Source organism: Danio rerio, chromosome 14, assembly GCF_049306965.1.
Source record: "Danio rerio strain Tuebingen ecotype United States chromosome 14, GRCz12tu, whole genome shotgun sequence".
Classification (NCBI taxonomy): domain Eukaryota; kingdom Metazoa; phylum Chordata; class Actinopteri; order Cypriniformes; family Danionidae; genus Danio; species Danio rerio.
The window spans coordinates 5,476,003-5,494,994 of record NC_133189.1 but is presented as its reverse complement, the minus strand read 5'-3'; the positions used below and the strand labels follow the sequence as shown (position 1 = coordinate 5,494,994).

General features: G+C 36.9%; 1 long non-coding RNA gene across 10 annotated transcripts in view; it reads left to right on the top strand.

Annotated features, from left to right (window-relative positions):
* Positions 1–18,992, top strand: part of LOC137487507 (uncharacterized) — a 255,307-nt gene that overhangs the window by 147,059 nt on the left and 89,256 nt on the right. For 8 of the 10 annotated variants that reach the window (XR_012390167.1, XR_012390165.1, XR_012390169.1 and 5 more), the window contains one exon: positions 18,744–18,831. This is a non-coding gene — a long non-coding RNA (uncharacterized lncRNA). Of the gene's footprint in view, positions 1–1,073; positions 3,815–18,743; positions 18,832–18,992 lie in introns of those variants that run through there. The other 2 variants (XR_012390171.1, XR_012390166.1) reach the window with 1 other exon arrangement.

The window sequence follows — 18,992 nt, the reverse complement described above, 5'->3', positions numbered from 1 at the left end:
TTCACAAAACACTGTGAATAAATTAATTAATAATTAAAATGAGTTAATTTAATAATAATAGTTTTCTTTAGTTACTAATATTCATGCATTCATTTTCCTTCAGCTTAGTCTCTTTATTTATTAGAGGTCACCACAGCAGAATGAACCGCCAACTTATCCAGCATATCTTTTATGAAGCTGATGCCCTTCCAGCTGGAAACACCCATACTTTCTCACATTCACACACTACAGCAATTTAGTTTATTCAGTTCCCTTATAGCGCATGTCTTTGGACTGGGGGGAACCAGAGCACCCGGAGGAAACCCACACGAGCAAGAGGAGAACATGCAAACGCCACACTGAAATGCCAACTGGCCCAGCTGGGACTACTTGCTGTGAGGCAACAGTGCTAACCACTGAGCCACTGTGTCGCCTGGCTACTAATTTGATTCAGCATTACGAAGGGCAAAGGGTTTGCTTTTAGATTTCAGCTGCTGTCTGAGCTTTCCATACCTTTGTATACCTTCCTTTCTTTATGTGTTCAACACTTATTCCCGTTTTCATTTTTTGTTAATTACACATAACTTAATTTGTAAACTAATTAGATCTGTTTTCTTTGCATATATGGATTTCTTTGGTTGTTACCAACATTCGGTGAACCTTTTAAGTCAACAGCACCTTTAGAAATATGTTTTCTGAGAAAAATGTTCAACTTATTTCCCCCTTTGGATTTCACATGTTTAATTTGTTATTTTTTTCATCTAATGCATCACTTTTTTAGTGTAATGTTCCCAAACATTGGCTATTCAGATCACCCATCAACCAAAGCAGTGGTGGTCTGGCCTCGGGGATGTGCAGTGAGGAGAAGAGGATGTCAGATTACTGCAACAACTGCAGGACAATTAATATTTTATCAGTTGCCATCATCATCCCATGAATTTCAAAGTCTATGTTGGCACATTTTGTTTTGTGACAGATATGGGGATGAGGGAGGATACAAGGGTGACCGAAATCATGGTGAATAATTCAGATTCACCCACTCCAGACGATGATTTGATTTCATTTATTAATTGAATTTCTTTTTCCCCCTGCAGTTGCAAAACTGAATCACGGCTGTCAGCGGACTCGACTCCATCCCAGTCTCGCCGAGAGCATTCGACTCCAGACCCCAATAGCATTTGATTTTAAACATTCGCATTTAGGCTGGAAAGAAAAGAATCTCCCGAGGGATTCAGAAATGGAGGGAGAGCCATCAGCTGTCAGGAGGAACTTAATAAACAAAATGAAAGGGGCTCAGGGGCAGAAGCAATAAAGAAATAAAGTCCTTTACGCCTAGAGACACAATCATGTAGCTCAAGATCATCTCCTTAAAGGAATAGGTCACCCCCCAAATTTAAATTCATCATTTATTCAACCACGTCGTTCCAAGGGATTGATTTCTTTCACTGAACACACATAAACGTTGTATTGATGTTCTGCATTTCATTGAGCTTTCGTTTTGTAAATACGATTTTAGGCATTTGCACACAATAAAAGGGAGCTTGATCTTTGCTCTGTGGACTATTGATGCTGAAACTTCAATAGTTTAACAATGGTAATTTTATTGATATTTTAGTAGTTTGAAATAATATAACGTATAAGACATAATATATAGAAAAATAAGTCTGTAAACTAACAGACAACGGCACGCCAGGCTTATTATTGATATGTACCCCTATATACAATTCTGGAGACTGTAAAATACGTCCAACCCAAGCTCATTGTGAAAACGTAGTCCTGCGGACATTTCTGGAGACCGCGATTTACGTGGCTGGAGATACGTATGGCCACATTTGGTTTTTTTCAAGCGAACGCTGCAGGGCGGTGTGACGCCGCTCCTCTTCGCGCTCGCCGGCTGGGCTGAGAGCTGAAGGGCTTTCCCGCCGCAACCAGTTTGTCCGGTTAGCTCATCATGTTACATCGGCGGAGCAAAGGGCCGGAGGAGGAGGAGTAGCCGGAAACGTTCGAGTTTGGGAAAGAGCAGTTCAAGAAATCAGACAAAAAACAGTATCCAAAAAATAAAGCGAATGAGTTCGTAACGGGGCGAGAATACGGTGAAATCTGAAAACGCGGTCAAAATCGCACGAGGGCTTTTCTTTTTCTGCTCGGCTTTCATAAATCGTCGCTTGGGTTTAGGGAAGAAGGAGGAGGAGGGCGGCCGAGTCGGCCGATTTGCCGCCCGCCCAGTCAATCATTCAGTCATTCAGCCAGGCGGTCAGTCGGACAGACAGGCGTTCGACAGTGACCTCCAGCGGCTTTTTACGCGAGAACAGCGCGCTTGCAAAAACAAAAACTGCACAAATACATACCTCCCGGGACTTATTTCGCCGCCTCCAGAAACGTCCGCGGGGCTACATTTCCAGAATGAGCCCGGGTTGAATATGTTTCAGGAGGTACTTTTTTTGCAGTTTTTGTTTGCACAAATCCACCAGCCCTGCAGGCAGAGGAGGTCAACATGACGTCATATTGACGTTGTACCCCAAAATACCCCAACATCGTGGGGATGTTGGATTGTGTTTGAAAATGAAAACAAAGTTGATGCCAGAATGTCCAACGTCTAATATAAAATCAACCTAAAATCAACCAAATATCAATGTCTAATCATGTTACACCTTGACATTGTGTAGACATTACCACTATGATCAACTACATCTATCAGATGTTAAATTTTGGTCACTATCCAACACAACCTAAAATCAACCAAATATCAACGTAATTTGACATCATCATTGGACGTCAAAATAACGTTGTTCTTAGACACTGACTAGGCATTGAATTTTGGTCACCTGACGTCATGACCCAAATCTAACCTAATATTAACGTCTTATGATGTTGTGTGCCTGCAGGGAGAGGCCAGATATGCTTTTTCAGAGCTCAAATTTCTCTAGCGAGTGCCATTCGCACCTGCTGTTCTTGCATAAATCCACCAGGGGTAGATTGACTGACTGAGTGATCCCCTCACCCGCCCATCCAAAAGTGTTTTCAAAAGAACCGATTGACCCAATCACCCCCTTGCCAAAATCCAACCGGTAGTATTTTCAAAAGCAATCCAGAAAAAGAAAAGCCCTCACCTGATTTTTACCACGTTTTCAGATATTACCATGGTCTCACACTGTTATGTACTTGTTTATTGATTTTTTTGCCTTTTTGCTTTTGTTTTACCTGCTTTCTGAAATTGATCTTTGCAGGACACGGTCAACTCTTTTCTAAAGTATGTCAGCACACATGGTGGGCTACTGGGCAAACTGAACACCAGAAAAGCCGTCCACGTAGAGCACATGGAGCGCGAAAATAAACAGAAGCCGCCGGCGGTGTCATACCGCCCCGTAGCATTCGATTTAATGATGAAATTTAGCCATACGTAGCTCTGGCTACATAATTCACGCTCTCCAGAAATACGAGGGTACGTTTTCACAATAAGCCTGAGTTGGAAAATGTACTGGCAGTTTATTACAAACTTTTTTGTATTGTAATATAAAACACCAACCCAGAAAATATATCACTTTAAACTATTAAAAACTTTAACAAAAGTCATTTTGTCTAACTTTTCAAAGTTAAAAGTTGTCGGAGGAGAGATCTAGCTCCCATAGCACAATTCAAAAGGATAAACAAACAGAGAATAATTATAAATGAATAAATACAAGGATCACAATATACGTAAAAAACTGCTTATTTATTTAAAAAAAAAATGTACAGTGTAGGATGTCTAATAATAATAACAATATTATTTAAAATTTTCTAATCTATTTGAGCATTTGTTTAGTCAGTACCAAAGGCAAATACACCCCTCCCCCTCAAAAAAAATAAAATAAAAAAAGATCACAGTTCAAAAAATTAATACAACTAAATTCAAATGTTGGGGGACAAAAACAAATACATATTCATATAAATGCATATAAATACATGAAATACATATAAGTGTTTTAATAAGCAGAATAAATCAAGAAGAAAAAAAAAACATTTAGTTGACGTTTTCTAGTTTATCAATAATTTTATTTGTTAAATATTTGTTAAATATTCATTTTCAAAAGGGAGTGTACTCGTTTATGCTGAGCGCTGTAGGTGGATGAAATACTTCACGTTCACAGAATGAGGCATTTGTGGTGCATTCTGTAACATGCTGAATCATGAAACTGAATGCACTAAAAGCATTTTACAATGCAAATTACATTCAATGCATTTGGGTGAATTTCTGTCCACGCAAGGGGTTTTCCTTTGAGCACAAGTTGAAACGTAAATTCACTGTTTATGTGCAGAGAGAAAGAAGAAACTTTCTGAAAAACAAAAGTATATAGGCAGGTTACAGATGGTACTACACATCAATGATAGATAGTAGTGTTGGGGTGTAGCTACAAGTGATCCATCTGATGGATGGATGGATGGATGGATGGATGGATGGATGGATGGACAGACGGATGGATGGACGGACATACGAACAGACAGGTAGATAGATGCATGGATGGATGGATGGATGTCAGGGATAGATAGACAGACAGGTAGGTAGGTAGGTGGATGGATGGATGGATGAATGGATGGACGGACGGACATACGAACAGACAGAAAGACAGACAGACAGACAGAAAGATAGATGCATGGATGGATGGATGGATGTCAGGGATAGATAGACAGACAGACAGACAGACAGACAGACAGACAGACAGACAGGTAGGTAGGTGGATGGATGGCTGGATGGATGGATGGATGGATGGATGGATGGATGGATGGATGGATGGATGGATGGATGGATGGATGGACGGACGGATGGATGTTGAGTCCAGACAGACAGACAGACAGACAGACAGACAGACAGACAGACAGAAAGACGGGTGGATGGATGGATGGATGTTAGGAACAGACAGGCGATAGATAGATAGATAGATAGATAGATAGATAGATAGATAGATAGATAGATAGATAGATAGATAGATAGATAGATAGATAGATAGATAGATAGATAGATAGATAGACGGGTGGGTGGGTAGGTGGATGGATGGATGGATGTTAGGGATAGATGGACAGACGGACAGACAGACAGACAGACAGACAGGTAGGTAGGTAGGTAGGTGGATGGATGGATGGATGGATGGATGGATGGATGGATGGATGGATGGATGGATGGATGGATGGATGGATGGATAAACGGACAGACAGATGGATGTTGAGTCCAGACAGACAGACAGACAGACAGAAAGACGGGTGGGTGGATGGATGGATGTTAGGGACAGACAGAAATAGATAGATAGATAGATAGATAGATAGATAGATAGATAGATAGATAGATAGATAGATAGATAGATAGATAGATAGATAGATAGATAGATAGATAGATAGATAGATAGATAAAGGTAGGTAAACAGGCAGACAGAGTTTATAAATGTGTTGGAAGAAAATCTTCTTTTCGTTAAACAGAAATTGGGGAAAAATACAAGGGGGTCTAATAAAAAATGGACACATTTACGTTACTAATTTGATCTGATGGAGAATAAAAAAGATGTAATAATATTAGTTCAATCACATTCAGGCACACATTACAGCATTTCTGCTCATTTATTTCTGCTTTCCGCATAAAATCACAAGAGATGTTACTAGAGCTCAGTAGCGTGGCCTCAAACAAACGGCCTGCTCGTCTGATTTGAGTGTTTCCATGGCACAGTGAGCTGAATGAGGAGAGTGCATCAGTGAACGGCGGAGAGAAAGCGCATACATATTCACTAGAAATACGCCTCAAAGAGAATCTATTTGCAAATTCCCAACTGCTGCCTCCTGCACGCAGAAACCATGACATTTCAACAAGAGGAAGGTCCCCCGCGGCTTTCAGACTCGCACAAAAAAATGGATTTTGAGAGCAACGTGTTTGCGCTGTTTGACTCACTACATCTGTTAAAGGAAGTTTTGGTCACACTCTATTTTAAAGGGGAACTATAATGCAAAAATCACTTTTATGAAGGGTTTAAACACAGTTGTGTGGTCATCTCCGCTCCACGTCACAAGTCTGCCGATGTATGTAGCGAGCCACTGGACTTTTTTTTAAGTGAAGTTATGAAAAGTTTAATTTTAAAATGTTTACTTAGCCTGACTGATGTAAGTTGAGACTACAAGAAAAGTTCATTTCATTCAGCTCAAAAATTTAAAACAGCAATACATTTGTATTTCTTTTTGTTCTTTGACACTGTTTTGTAAAACAATTGGGTTTAGGTATTAGGTAGGATTATTGATGTAAAATAAGGTAATACTTTATACAGTTGAAGTCTGGATGATTAGAACCTATGTATATTTATTTCCTCAATTTCTGTTTAACGGAGAAAATATTTTTTCAACACAACTGATTTACTTTATCTTTGCCATGATGACAGTAAATAATATTTGACTAGATATTTTTGAAGATGCTAGCTTCAGCTTAAAGGGCAATTTAATGGCTTAACTAGGTTAAATAAAGGGTATTTAGACAAATCATTTTATAATGATGGTGTGTAGACAATCTAAACAAATATTGCTTCCGAGGGCTAATAATATTACCCTTAAAATGATTTCAAAAACCCTTAAAAATGCTTTTATTCTAGCCAAAATAAAACAAATAAGACTTTCTCCAGAAGAAATAACGTAATAGGGAAAATGTAATACATCATTTGGGAAACGTTTGGAAAAAGAAAAAACAAAATGAACAGGAGGGTAAATCATTTTGACTTCAACTTCAAAGTGCTAATAAACAGTTCATATCCTAGTAATAGGCAGGTAATAATCCAGTAGTAAATGGATTGAATTGTTACTTGAACTAAAGTGTTAGCTAACTTTTCATGAATCATTCTTCCACGTCCATCAACTGGGTCTACGAGGACTGTGGTTTTCAGTGGTGTTATTTATTATTCCTGTAATGAGGAAGGGAGAATCAGCTTTGCTTTATCTTGTTCAGACCTGCCTGACACATCTTTGTTTTCTCTCTGTTGGGGTGCTTTATCTCATCTTACGCTCCAATATGGATGATATATATATATATAGTTGAAGTCAGAATTATTAGCCACCTTCAAATTTTTTTCTTCTTTTTTTAAATATTTTCCAAATGATGTTTAACAGAGCATGGAAATTTTCACAGTATGTCTGATAATATTTTATCTTCTTGAGAAAGTCTTATTTGTTTTGTTTCGGCTAGAATAAAAGCAGTTTTGATTTTTTAAACATAATTTTAGGGACAAAATTATTAGCCCCTTTAAGCTATATATTTTTTTTCGATAATCTACACAAACCACTGTTATACAATAACTTGCCTAATTACCCTATCCTGCCTAGTTAACCTAATTAACCTAATTAAGCCTTTAAATGTCACTTTAAGCTGTATTGAAGTGTCTTAAAAAATATATGGTAAAATAATAATCACTGACATCATGGCAAAGATAAAATGAATCAGTTATTAGAGATGACTTACTAAAACTATTATGTTTAGAAATGTGTTGAAAACATCTTCTCTCTGTTAAACAGAAATTTGGTAAAAAATAAACAAGCAGTCTAATAATTCAGGGGGGCTAATAATTCTGAATTCTGACTTCAACTGTATATATATATATATATATATATATATATATATATATATATATATATATATATATATATATATGTATATATATATATATATATATATATATATATATATATATATATATATATATATATATATATATATATATATGGGCTTTCACTACCTTTTTAAATCTCCTTTTCTTTATGTGTTCAATACTTTTTCCCTGTGTCATTTCATTTTATTACACATTGCTTCATTTGTAAACCAATTAGAATTTTTTTTTTTTTTTTTTTGCATATATGGATTTCCAACGCAATCTCATGGCAATTCGTAACTTTTTGATTTAGTGGGTCATTCGTATTAATTCATACAATCAAATTCGTACAATTTAGTACGATTTGCTCATCACATTTGGGGTTAGGGGTGGGGTTGGGTTCCATGCCTCCTTTTTAAAATCGTACATTTTTGTTCACTGAACTCGTACGAAATCGTACGAATTATACATTTAACTGACAAAACGTAAAATACTTACGTTTCCTCATGAGATCAGGCTGGGATTTCTAAGGTTGTTGTCAACATCTGATGAAAATTTCAAGTCAAAAATGATAATGTGTTCAATGCTTATTTTCCTCGCTGTATATATATGGAATGTTTGAACTAGCTGGAGGTCTTTGAATGTGTGCGATGTTTACATGGATTTAGAACTAAGCAGCACTGTTTAAAAAGCTCGGTAAGCATAGCAGTAATTGATGCATTTCAGATTTTATGTGCGATTCAGAATAATAATACAGAAATAAAAAAAACACTCATATGGCAGATTAAACTGTGCTCTCGGCAGCTTTGTGCTTTTTTAACTTTCTAACAGTGTTGCCAGACGTACGATAATTATCGTATTTGTACGATAATTTCGACTTCTGTACGATGTACGATCAATAATGAGAAAAGTCCTATAATGTACGATAATTTCAGAATTTTATGGCAATCAAAAGTAACTTCATTGTAATCTTTGGGCTTCTTATTGATCTGGCTGCATCATTTCTGTACTGTCTGTGAGGAGTAGGTGGAGTTAGACACGTTTTCTATCTCATCTTACGTTGTCTCTTCCCAGCCAATCAACATGGAGAATGGCTCTCTCTCATGAGTTAACGCTCTTGCTGCTCGTGCCCGTAGTTAGGTCAGTAGTTTTCAGAAGGACAGGAGTTTTCCCTTGATGTTCTCGTTTTTCCCCAATCAAATGCGTCTTGTGAACGTGTTTTTTTCCAAAGTTAATCTCATCAAAACAAGGCATGCACACCTCAGAGTGTGCACTGCTTTCAAGCCAACCAGCACTATTTTGCAGTCCATTACGGCATCCAATTTGTACGTTAAAATAAATCCCTCAACATCTGGCAACATGCAACATTCAATGACAGCAAGGGGGAGTTTGAACCTTCCCACTAAGGTACCTAGTTTTTTAAACGTATAGTGGTAATTTGCACGTTGTTTCAAAACGCTATGTTAATAGCTGTATACTCTCAGTTTGACTCATGTACGATAATTTTCCTCCAAATACGATAATTTTGAAGTTCTGGTACGATACTTTGACATTTCCAATCTGGTAACACTGCTTTCTAATGGTATTCAGAAAAGCCTGATTAGATTTATTAGATTGAACATGAGATGCTCTGGAGAGGACGGACTAATTAGATTAGTAATGTCGGAGAGATTTCCATGTGTATCCTAAAACAAACATACTAGATTATGTCTGAACTCTTCATATATTTCTTCTATAAATATTCATGTTTTCTCTTTACTAACAGATAGTCAGTGTTAAGCATTGTATATTTAGTCCTCAGACTCACAAAATATGTCATCAAAAGAAAAATAAGAGCACACTCGGTGAAACACAGGTCAAGCCAATTAAAGAATGCGGCTGTTACTGGATTGGTTGTCTGCTGTCTTGTTTGTGCTGTGAGCTTCCAGGGTTTGGGTGATGTATGATCTTCTTAAGTGCGGTTTCATGCTTATCTGAACACCTTCATCTTATCGGTCACACACTAACACCAGCACACTCTCACACTCACTTCCTCTTCCTGTGCATGGAAACAGGTGGATGTAAAGAGCTTTGTATGTTTGTGTGTGTGTTTGTGTCTGTGTGTAGGTCTGTCTGTTTGTGTGTGCCCATGTGTGTGAATGTGTGTGCATGTATGTGTGTATTTGTGTGTCTCAGTTTGTATGTCTATTTGTGTGTGTGTGTGTCTGTGTGTGTGTGTTTGTGTGGATCTGTTAGTGTGAGTCTACATGCGTATTTCTGTTTGCATGTGTGTGTATGTGTGTGTGTGTGTGTATGTGCATGTGTGTGTGTGTGCACACAAGTGTCTGTTTGTGTGTTACTGTATGTCTTTGTGTGTGTGTGTGTGTGTGTGTGTGTGTGTGTGTGTGCGTGTGACACACAAATGAACTAGTTCACACACGTACACACTTACATACACACAAAAAGACACACAAACATAAAGAAACTATGTGTGCATGCTTGTCTGTGTGTGTGTGTGTGTGTGTGTGTGTGTGTGTGAGTGTTTGTCTATTTGTTTTTTGTGTGTGTGCACATGTTTTTTGTTTTTGTGTACATGTGTTTTGTGTACGTGTGTGTGCGTGCGCATTTGTCTGCTTGTGTTAGTTTGAGTGTGTGTGTGTGTGTGTGTGTGTATGCATCCGCATGTATTCTTTGTTTGCATGTGTGCCTCTGTGTATGTGTGTGTGTGTGTGTGAGAGTGTTTGTCTGTTTGTTTGTTTTTTGTGTGTGTGCACATGTTTTTTGTTTTTGTGTACGTGTGTTTGTGTGCGTGCGCATGTGTCTGCTTGTGTTAGTGTGTGTGTGTGTGTGTGTGTGTGTGTGTGTATGCATCCGCATGTATTCTTTGTTTGTTTGCATGTGTGTCTCTGTGTATGTATGTGTGTGTGTGTGTGTGTGTGTGTGCGTGCGTGCCTGTGTCTGTTTGTGTGTGTATCTATTTGTGTGTGCGTGCATGTGTACAGTATGTCTATTTTTTGCATGTGTTTCTCTTTGTATGTATGTATGTATGTATGTATGTATGTGTGTGTGTGTGTGTGTGTGTGTGTGTGTGTGTGTGTGTGTGTGTGTGTGTGTGTGTGTGTGTGTGTGTGTCTGCGTGCGTGCGTGTGTGTGTGTGTGTGTGTGTGTGTGTGCATGTGTGTTTTGCTGCATGGCCCAATTTACCACAGCCCCCCAAAAAAGGAAGAAAACACAACCATCCATCATAAGCACTGGTGTCAAAATTGGCCCAATAAAACAGAGGTGTAGATAATAAGTGAGATATTGTGTGTGTGTGTGTGTGTGTGTGTGTGTGTGTGTGTGTGTGTGTGTGTGTGTGTGTGTGTGTGTTTGAGTTATTGCACACCGTTGGGAAATGTATGCCATAAAAAAACAGCAGCCAGGAATATATGAGCGCTTGTACTTTACCCATAATGCCATGCTTCAGTTAATGGAGCATTGGGTCTCAACTAACGACCCATAAATGACACGGGCCTGAGAAAGGCCATTGCCACAACACACACACACACACACAAATACACACTGTAAAAAAAGAAATGAAATCTCTTTGAAAGCCCAAATAGGCTTCATGTCTCTGGAGTTGTGCTGTGCCTTTTAAAACATTCTCACCTCTTGTGATGTACATTCATTCATTCATTCATTTGTTTTCGGCTCAGTCCCTCTATTAATTCGGGGTCGCCACAGCGGATGCCCTTCCAGCTGCAACCCATCCATGGGAAACATCCACACAATTTCGAACTCGAGGTACAGGTCGTCCTGAATATCCGAATGCATATGTTTTTCGTGTATACACGGTCATAGAACAGATCCAATCTGTATCACATATGAGCAAAAAAACGGAATTGGGTCATATTTAACTGGCAGTGTAAACGGGGCTTTAGAAACGAAACTTAAGAGTCAGTTGTTTCATTTTATTGGTGATTTCTAATATGTAATGTAATCGTAAGCTTGGCTATCAGTTTGAGAAAATTTGATGTTTTCCCATTCAGATAGAATGCCCGAGCATACTGGCTAAGCCACGCCCGGCCCTAACCAATTTGGCGCCCTGGGCAAGATTTCAGGTTGCGCCCCGTCACATCGCAGTAAATTCCACTGCTAGTGTATAGTCATAAGAAACTAAATAGCTTTTTGATTGACTACTACAAGCTGGGAAAACGTCAGATAAATATGCCAATGCAATTAGCGTTATTGCTGCTGAATAGATCTAATATTTACACATTTGCTTGAGGATGGAATGATGGGGGTAGTTACATTACTATTACTATTTTCCATAACATCTATGCTCTTCTATCACATTAGCTGACGTTAAAACTAACATATAGTACTATAGATATTTATTGATTAGCCATGTTATGCCATATCTGTCAACGTTGGGATGTAAAAAATATGGGACAACAAATAGCTTCAAATGATAGAATACATAGCAAACAATAGAAAATATTGACAATAAAATAAAAGGTTAACCCAGGGGTTTTCAAAGTGTGAGGAGCGCCTCCCCTGGGGGGCGCCAGAGCATGTCAGGGGAGGCGCGGGAAAAAATATGATATAATAAAAATATAATTATTACGTTTAATTATTATATGTATTTTTATTTTATTTAAACGTTTTAATTAAACAAAGCAAAAATAGTAATAATACGTCAAATATAAGAAAACCTTTTTTACCCAGAAGGCCATAGCTGTGAATTCGCTTCTGTTTGGCAAGCCCATCAATACAGGTATATGCCGCCCCGATTCAAATCCCCGATTCAAAGCCTTCAAGTTCAGGGCTTAAACCCAAAAGACGACGATATGATGATCAGTATTTGAGTTTAGGATTTACGTGGACAGGACCAGCTGTTGAACCGCGACCTTTACTTGTGGTTTGTCAAGATATTTTGGCTAATTTCAGCATGAGACCCGCTAAACTTCGACTGTTTTGACTGGGATTGACAGTTCTTGGATCTGTTCTATTCATATTGAACCATCATCCTAGTTATATTAAAATACTTGTTATTACTCTGTAAATAATTGCACTTTCATGCAAATGATGATAAAAGTGAGTTAACAGTCTGACATCTGTCTGTGTCTTTATATATACTGTATATGTGTATATATATATATATATATATATATATATATATATATATATATATATATATATATATATATATATATATATATACATACATATGTGTGTGTGTGCGTGCGTGCATGCGTGTTTGGGAGAAGGGGGGCGCCAATGGATAAGTTGTGTCAAAAGGAAGGCCCACTGTCTTAGACTTTGAAAAACCCTGGTTTAACCTATTAAAAACAATGGCTTATACAGAAATTAAATAAAGCGATAAAATCTATTTAACTTTTAATTGTATTTACATATTGATTGAAGTTACTATAGTTATTTAGTGAAGAGCAGCTAGTGAATCTCTCATGGTTTTTTGTTTGATGACAGAGATGTTAAAGTAAGAATGCACAGATCTAAATGAATTAAAAAAAAACGAAAAAAAGAAGCATTTTCCGACGGTCCCTTACTGAGAACTACGCTCTGCGCGAGCTCTCCCGGCTAAACGTATATCCCTGGCTAAACGGAGCAGTGGTCGTAATGTCGAGGGGAAAAAAAGAGAAAAAGACAGCTGTGAAACATAACCAGCTTTGTCTTTTCGTAGGAAACAAACTTTAGATCTTTTTAGGGTAAGAGGTTTTTGAGTTATTGCCATCTATCACTGAATGTGTCAGCAATATCAAAAACAAAACCAACTGAACCGCGCTCATTTCTGGCGCCCTCTGGATGTACAGCGCCCTTATACTGCCTATGCCACGGGCCGGCCCTGGCCCAAGCGGTGTTTCAAAGATGGCCAACGAGTGAAATGACTTGCCTTAAAGGGGCTTTGCTAGTATTCAGCTTAAAGTGACATTTAAATTAGGTTAATTAGGCAAGTTAGTGTAATTAGGCAAGTCATTGTATAATGATAGTTTGTTCTATAGACAATCAAAAACAAATATTGCTTAAGGGGCTAATATTATTGACCTTAATTATTATTATTATTTTTTTTATTAAAAACTGCTTTCATTCTAGCCAAAATAAAACAAAGAAGACTTTCTTCTTCAGAAAAAAAATATATTTTAGGAAGTACTGTGAAAAATTCCTTATTCTGTTAATGGGAGATATATGAAAACGAACAATAACACAGCAGGGCTAATAGTTTTGACTTCAGCTGTATATAAATACAGTCTCTCTGATGTCTAGCTCTCATTAGGCCGCCGGAGGAAGGGGAATAAAAGACGAGGTGAGAGGAAAGTGTGCGTATCCATCGTCTCGCTAATGAAAAGAGCTAATTAATGATGACAGCTGCACTCTGGCTCGTAAATAACCAAAGCAAGGTCATGTCGGAGCAGTGGCGGTGGAAAGCAGTCAGAAACACTCATTTGTTCTTTGAAGAGCAGTGGTTCACCTCAGAGTTCAGCATGGCATTTCCCTACGTTTTAACTCAGAGGGGAAGTGTGCTGTTAAATATGACCTCTGACCTTTGATGGTTGAAGCCAAGTAGATTACGGGCTGTTTATTCCCTCTTCTTTCTTTTAGGAAATATAATTATTTTGGATATAAATATATTGTAATTTATACCTGTGGATTCAGTGCTGGTGAACATGCCAATTCTATTTTTATTTATTTATTTATTTATTTATTTATTTATTTATTTATTTATTTATTTGTTTGTTTGTTTGTTTGTTTGTTTGTTTGTTTGTTTGTTTGTTTGTTTGTTTATTTATTTATTTATTTATTTATTTATTTATTTATGTGCTTATCTATGTGATTATTTATGTTGCTGTAGCACAGTGGTGCAGTGGGTAGCACAATCGCCTCACAGCAAAAAGGTCACTGGTTTGAGCCCCGGCTACATCAGTTGACATTTCTGTGTGGAATTTGCATGTTTTCCCCGTGTTCACGTGGGTTTCCGGGTGCTCCGGTTTTCTCCACAGTCCAAAAACATGCGCTATAGTAAATTGAGTAAGCTAAATTGTCCGTAGTGTATTTGTGTGAATGAGTGTGTATGAATGTTTCCCAGTGATGGGTTGCAGCTGGTAAGGCATCCGCTGCATAAAACATATCCTGGATAAGTTGGCGGTTCATTCCGCTGTGGCGACCCTAGATTAATAAAGGAACTAAGCTGAAAAGAAAATGAATTAATTAATTATTTATGTTTATCATTTATTTATTTATTATTCATTTATGTGTTTATTTTGTGTATATTTATGTTTATTATTTATTTATATTTGTTTGATTATGTTTTTATTTATTTATCTATTTATGTATTTTTTATGTGTTTTATGTATGTATTTATTTATTTATCTGTTTTTATTTATTTATTTTTATTTTTTGTTTGTGTTTATTTATTTATCTATTTATTTGTGTTTATTTATTTATGTGTTTATTTTGTGTTTATTTATGTTTATTATTTATTTATATTATTTTATTTATGTTTTTTATTTATGTATCTATTTGTTTATGTTTATTTATTTATATTTGTTTATTTATGTTTATTTATTTATTTATGTTTGTTTATTTATATATATTTATTTATTATTGATTTGTTTTTGTTTACTTATTTATGTATATATGTAATTATTTATGTTTATTTTTATTTAATAATTATTTATTTAAGCATTTATTTTGTGTTTATTTATGTTTAATATTTATTCATTATTTTGAATTAATTAATTAATGCTCAAATAATTGGAAAACTATCCACTGGATAACTAATAATTGGATATATACTATATGTATATAATAAGGGTTTGTGCAAAAAATGATAAGAATTAATTAACATTTATGAAGCTTGCATGTTTTCCCCGTGTTGGCGTGGGTTTCCTCCGGGTGCTCGGTTTTCCCCCACAGTCCAAAGACATGCGCTAGAGGTAAATTTAAATAAACTAAATTGGCTGGAGTATATGTGTGTGAATGAGTGTGCATGGGTGTTTCTCAGTTCTGGGTTCCATCTGGAAGGGTACTAGCTGCGTAAAACGTGCTGGAATAGTTGGTGAATCATTCAGCTTTGGCGATTCCTGATGAATAAAGGGACTAAGCTGAAGCAAAATGAATGAATGAACATTTCTGAAGCTTTTAACTGGTAAAAAATGAGGAGCAGGGCAGGAATCATAAATATACACATGCAATGATTAGAGTTTTGTGCTAAAAATGTTTAAAAATTAGCGCATATTTCATTTAATTATGCCTAATTTGCATATTTAAGCCATAAAATATCTACTTCAGAAACACTTACATACACTACTATTTACATATCTGTCATCTGATGAGATTTAAGTACATATACTCACCTAAAAAGACAGTAAGCAACTGTTGGGCTTGTCCACATTTGACCCAATGTTGGATTATGACAACCCAGCTATTTATTTAGCCCAATTATCTACAACATATTATTTTACAACTAATCAATCAATCAATCAAAAAATAAATAAATAAATAAATAAATAAATAAATATTCTGTCCTTTTGTTTTATTTTTTGAATTATGGAATGATAGAGATAGCTCAGATCCCCTTGGTAAAGGCCTTTGAATCTAATATATGAAAAATGAAAGCCAGAAGGATCATACAGGATCTGATTTTAGATGCTAGAAGTGTTTGCAAATTTGCACATATAGACAGCTTTTAATACACCATTGTTTTGCAATCAACTGAAAAAGTGTAGTGTCAACTATTTCTTATTTTTTATAAAATTGTAAATATATAGAATGATTTGGTGGAGGATTAGGAAACTTAAAAAAATCACTAGCTTTGCTCATTAGCTTATGAACAGAAGTCTGTGGAAGTGCTCTCTATAATATATCATGTGTGCGAGTGTGTGTGTTTGCCTGACGACTTCAGAGCTGAATGTACAGTATGACGCAAGCGATTAGTGACCATGAAAGCGTGGCTCCCGTAGAGGAAGTTTGCATTGCTCTTCAGACTAAACTGTGTCCCTGTGTATCAGACTCGGTTTACATCAGATGAGCACACCTGGGCAAACATTGCTGACCACAGCTGAGGGCAGCATGAGGATGGTTGGAAAGTGTTTACTGAGAGTGATGAATCCTTGTTTTCTCTTTGGGTTGGAGAGTGAAAATTTACTGTATGTATATTGTAAGTCAGGGGTGTCCAAGCTCAGTCCTGGAGGGCCAGTGTCCTGCTGAGTTTAGTTCCAACTTGCCTAAACACACCTGCCAGGAAGTTTCTAGCATATTTAGCAAGAGTTAGCTGGTTCAGGTGTGTCTGATTAGGGCTGGAGCTAAACTCTCCAGGACACCGGACCTCCAGGACAGAGTTTGGACACCCTTGCTGTAAGTCAGGGGTGTCCAAACTCGGTCCTAGAGGGCCGGTGTCCTGCATAGTTTAGCTCTAACTTTGTGTAACACACCTGCTTGGAAGTTTCTAGTATACCTAGAAAGAGCTTGATTAGCTGGTTCAGATGTGTTTAGTTGGGGATGGAACTAAAATATGCAGGACATTATTCCTGCATATTTTATTTTGCTTTCATGTACGATCATTTACGAGTTAATATTTCCCTTGTAATTCAGACAGCGAAAGGTGTGTTTCCTACAAAATATATTTTTTCCAACCTTGGTTAATTCTGAAACGTACCCCTATATACATTTCTGGAGAGCGCCAAATACATCCCAGGAGATACTTTTTTTTTTTGTTTGTTTTTTTGCAGTTTTTGTTTTTATGAATTTACCAGAGGCTACTGTGTATGCTATTTGAGATCTCAAATTTCTCTAACGAGTGCCAATCTAGCTTGCTCATTTGCGTAAATCCACCAGAGGCCGCTGTTGACTGACTGAATGACCAATCGATTGACCCACCCTTTTCCTTCCCCAAACCCGACCGATAGTGTTTACAAAAGCACCGTTTGACCCCTTGCCCACCGACTTCCCTAAATTCAACCAAAAGTGTTTTCAAAAGCCATTCAGAAAAAGAAAAGCCCTCATCTGATTTTGACCATGTTTTCAGATCTTACAACATTCTCACCCTGTTATTTACTTGTTTATTTTATTTTTTGACTTCTGTTCTTGTCTTATCTGCTTTCTGGAATTGTTCTTCGCCAGACTTGATCTCCGTTGTCACAGTCAACTCCGCTTCACATCACAAGTCCACCACACGTCAAGCCACTGAACAGACTAGTCACAGCAGAAAAACTGTCCACATGGAGGTAGCGTTCAGCTGGTAAGGGAGAAAAGGAACGTCATCATACCGACCAGTAGCGTTTGTTTTAAAAGATAAATGCCACCATACGTACCTCTGGTTACATAAATTGCAAACTCCAGAATTGTATATAGGGCTGTTTTCAGAATGAGCCTATGTTGATTTTTTTACATAAAAATGTGATTATTTTAAAATATTATGTTTTTTTTTTTGAAGAGCCTTGCTTATTTTGTAAAATAATAATAACAATAATGTTAATAATAATAATAATAATAATAATAATAACGACAAAATGCCATACTAGCATAACCACTGCTAATATGTACATTTTAATAGATGAATAGTACATTATTTATAATACTACTACTACTAATAATAATAATAATAATAATAATAATAATAATATAAAAAATTATAATTAATATATTCTAAAAATAATTTTTTATTGATTTTTTAATTTTGATCTCCAGTATAATATATGTTTTAAGTAGCAAAACTTTATTAGGGGCCAATCCCACAGAAAGCGAGGCGCATCACACTGCCTTTTTTTGGTGACAAGAAAAAATAACACAAACCCTGCAGTCGCCTCAACGGGAACCCCGCCTTTGCTTTCGTTTGATTGGAGAATGAAAAAGAAACGAGTGATGTAATGTGCCTTTTCCACATAGAGCTGACTTTTTTTTTAACTGTGAGCTAACTGCGTGCAACTGCAAAAACGTGAGGTACGCAGGACGCATAAGCAGCACATAAAACACTCACAGCCATTAGTAAACCATTCAAAATAGACGCCACTCAATGAAAAAAGTGAGTTCGGTTGGATCGGCCTCTTAAAGCATTCCTTTATGACTTGATTCATGCTGTTATATCTTGAAGAAAGGCCTTTGATGTTTTTTTGCATTATAAATTTCTTTCTCACTCCTTGTGTTACAAAACACCCTGACATCTCATCTATAACTCAGATGCGTTCATCCATTTCTGTGCAGATGGTTTTATGTAACAGCAGCTGGATGGAAGTGGAATTGCCTCCATCTTGAACTGAAGTGCTCGACAGAGTCAAGAGGAGGATTATAGGTAGGTGTTCAGCTTGAACACGTATAATCTTGCCTTATGACATTGAGATTTAATGTGTTTAATAAGCTGGTGAGGACTGTATCGGGTACCCAGGGGAGCTGTTTAGAGCAGATACAGACACACAAGGTCAGCCTCTATTCTTCAGCCAAGTGGCCATGAAG